The 4,148-nt window shown below is 36.0% G+C and overlaps 1 pseudogene; it reads left to right on the forward strand.

The window, feature by feature from the left end:
- The first annotated feature begins 210 nt into the window (after positions 1-210).
- On the forward strand, positions 211-1,301 carry LOC118550879 (cyclin-H pseudogene; annotated as a pseudogene).
- The last annotated feature ends 2,847 nt before the right edge of the window (positions 1,302-4,148 follow it).

Genomic DNA, 4,148 nt, shown 5'->3' on the forward strand with positions numbered 1-4,148 from the left:
GAGCTCGCACTCTCTCTTTCAATCAAATAAAATCTTAAAAAAAAAAAAGTAAGCTCTATGATCTTAACATAAACATGCCTGCCTGGACTGAACTGACGCCCTTGGTTTCCACAGGCTTGCGATGATGCCTTAGGTGCTTATTATCCCCACGGGGTTGTGGTGTTTGGGGTCTTTTGGTCCAGACTCCTGGGCCTGCTTTGGGATTTTGCGATGTACCGACACAGTGGCCAGAAGCAGCACTGGACTTCCGCCAGTGAGGGGCAGCTGGCACGACTGTGGGCCAACACCAACTGCAAATTCAAATGCAAAGTGCTGGCCAATGGGAAGTTTCTTCCAAATGATCCAGTCTTCCTTGAGCCTCATGAAGAAATGATGCTTTGCAAATACTATGAGAAGAGATTATTAGAATTCTGTTCTCTGTTTAAGCCAGCAATGCCAAGGTCTGTTGTGGGTACAGCTTGTATGTATTTCAAGCGTTTTTATCTTCATGATTCAGTAATGGACTATCACCCCCGGATAATAATGCTAACTTGCGAATTTTGGCCTGCAAAGTAGATGAATTCAATGTATCTAGTCCACAGTTTATTGGAAATCTGCGGGAGAGTCCTCTTGGGCAAGAAGAGGCACTTGAACAGATTTTGGCATATGAACTACTTCTTATACAGCAACTTAATTTCCACCTTATTGTCCACAATGCTTATAGACGGTTTGAGGGCTTTCTCATTGATTTAAAGACTCACTATCCCATGATGGAGAATCCAGAGATGTTGAGGAAAACAGCTGATGACTTTCTTAATAGAATTGCATTGAGGGATGCTTACCTTTTATACACACCTTCCCAGATTGTCCTGACTGCCATTTTATCTAGTACATCTAGAGCAGGAATTACTATGGAAAGTTATTTGTCAGAAAGTCTGATGCTGAAAGAGAACAGAACTTGCTTGTCACAGTTACTAGATATAATGAAAAGTATGAGAAACTTGGTAAAAAATATGAGCTACCCAGATCTGAAGAAGTTGCTGTTCTGAAACAGAAGCTGGAGAGATGTCACTCTGCTAAGCTTGCCCCTAACGTAATTAAGAAGAAGAGGAGAGGCTATGAAGATGATGATTAGGTCTCAAAGAAACCCAAGCATGAAGAGGAAGAATGGACTGATGATGACCTGGTAGATTCTCTCTAACCATTTGAAATTGACTTTCCAATGCTAACCAATCAACAGAAGGATGAAGCATATCTGGCATTTAACTTTATTGAAAAATGAAATAATGTGAAAGCATCAAATATATTACACTTTTCTATTTGTTATTTATTTTTTTCCTTTCAGGATAGCTTTATGTGAAATAAAACCTCTGAAAGGAGCCAGAATAGCACCTGGTTTAAATCGTCTTGCCCCATCATGACTAATATCAAATCAGTCTTTCTACAGTAGTCAAAGCTATAATTTATATGCCTATATTGTTTTAAACAAAATAAAAGAAGCAAACCTATTTTTTAGGGGGAAAAAAGCACAAAGAAAGGTCATAAAAAATAAAACCGAGCAATCAGCTTTAAACATGCTAGAGAATGTTTTTTTGCCCTCTAGAAACCTTTATAAATGCCTTCTCAAATGTCACCGTGATATACTTAGCTTTCTTGTATGTAACTACTGAACTACAAAATGCACTTCAACTGTCAAGTGCTTTAACTGAAACTGAAAGCCAGTTACCCAGGGTAATCATAATCAGTATTTGTTGTCTTCAATTAGTTACCTGAAAACATTACCAAATAAGTTCTAAAGAAGAAATCAAATAAATACATAGTCTTGAATATTGGTCTAGATAAAAAGATTAAGTTGTTATAGGTCAGTAGATAGTAACAAATTGTATATTCAGTTTCAAAACTAACACATTACTCAGGTGAATCCATATAAATAGATGTTAGAGTTACTAAGAACTTTTCAAATTAAATATGTTCAAGAATTTTAATTCAAATTGAAGTGAGTTGATTTAAAATTTAACTGCAGACTATGGTACTAAAATACTTGGATATGATCCTGGCTGTCTATTTCACTTCTATGACTCTGGTCAAGTTATAAAGCTCTCTGTGCCAATTTCCCAAGGTGCAAATGGGGAAAATAATGCCTACTTTTCCTAGAATTAATGGGAATAGTGCTAGCATGTACTAAGTGTTCAATAAATGTTGCATATTAATAGCAAAAAAAAAATAAGCTCTTTGTCATTGGTTTTAGCAATATTTTTTGGATCTGTCTACTCAGGGAAGGACAACAACATCAAAAACAAAAAATAGGGACTACATCAAACTAAACTTTTGCGCAGCAAAGGAAACCATTAATATATCAAATAAAGGAACCCTCTGAACGGGAGAATATATTTGCAAATGAGATATCTGATAAGGAGTTAATAACAAAAATATACAAGGAACTTCTACAACTACACACTAAAAAAATATCCCATTAAAAAATTGGCACAGGACCTAAATAACCTTTTTTTTCCCCCAAAGAAAACATATAGGTGGTCACAGACATAAAAAAGATGTTCAACATCACTTGTCATTGGGGAAATGCAAATCAAAACCACAATGAGATATCACCTCATACCTGTCAGAATGGCTAGCCTCAAAGAGACAAGAAATAACAAATGTCAGCAAGGATGTGGAGAAAAGCTAACCCTCATACACTGTTAGTGGACTGCGAATTGGTGTAGCCACTGTGGGAAACATTATGGAGGTTCCTCAAAAAATTAAATATAGAGGGCACCTGGGTGGCTTAGTTGGTTAAGTGCTTATCTTCGGCTCAGATCATGATCCCAGAGTCCTAGGACTGAGTTCCACATTGGATTTTCTGCTCAAGCGGGGAGTCTGCTTCTCCCTCTCACTCTGTGTTCTCCTTCTCTCTCAAATAAATAAAATCTTTAAAAAAAATTAAATACAGAAATACCAAAATCCAGAAATTCCACTTCTGGGTATTTACCTGAAGAAAATGTAAACACTAATTCAAAAAGACATTTATTGTAGCATTATTTACAATAGCCAAGATATGGAAACAACTTAAGTGTCCACTGGGAGATGAATGGATAAAGAAGATATGGTATATACATACATAGGGATATACAATGGAGTATTACTCAGATATAAAAGAGAATAAAATCTTATTTGCTATAACATGGATGGACCTAGAGGGTATTATGTTAGGTTAAATAAGTCAGAGAAAGACAAATACTATATATGATTTCATTTACATGTGGAATTTAAAAATCCAAATAAACCAATAAAACAAAACTGAAACAGACTCATAAATACTGTTTGCTGGAGGGGAGGAAGTGGGGGAGATGGGTTAAATAGGTGAATGAGATTGAGAGGTACAAACTTCCAGATAAAATAAGTCACAGGGATATAGAGTACAACATAGAAAATGTCTATAATATTGAATAACCATGTATAGTGACAGATGGTGACTAACTTTTCATGTTGATCATTTTGTAATATATATGTCAAATCACTATGTTGTACATCTGAAACCAATATAATATTGTATGTCAACTATACTTAAATTTTAAAAATTAAATTAAAAGATAACTAGCTTAAAGCCTCATATAAAGGATGAAATAATACCTATAAGGCACCTATCACTATGCTTGGCACACAAAGTATAATAAGTGGTAGCTATTTCTTTTCTTTTTTTTTTTTTTTTTTTTTTTTTTTTTTTTTTTAAGATTTGAGAGAGTGCATACACACAAGTGAGTGTGAGCAGAGGGAAAGAATCTCAAGCAGAGTTCCCACTGAGTGCAGAGCCCTGTGTAGGGCTCAATCTCACAACCCTGAAATCATGACCTGAGCTGAAATCAAGAGTCAGGTGCTTAACCCACTGAGCCACCTGGGTGCCCCAATGGTAGCTATTTCTATTAGCCCTATGGGGAGCACACACTTTCTGGTACTATTGAAAGAAAAAAATCAAATTTATTTTTCTAATGTTCATTACAGAAGGAGCTGGAAAGATATAAGCAGAAAAGACTCTGGAACAACATTTGTTGAAAGCAGCCACCAAAGAGAGAACACGTAGCTACAGAGAAGGTATGTTGGGTCCCATGAGAAATGAAGTCAACACTTGCCCATGATTTTCCTCACTGATGCTCATAGCTCTCACTGGTAGC

This window comes from Halichoerus grypus, chromosome 4 (genome assembly GCF_964656455.1).
Source record: "Halichoerus grypus chromosome 4, mHalGry1.hap1.1, whole genome shotgun sequence".
NCBI classification, from domain to species: domain Eukaryota; kingdom Metazoa; phylum Chordata; class Mammalia; order Carnivora; family Phocidae; genus Halichoerus; species Halichoerus grypus.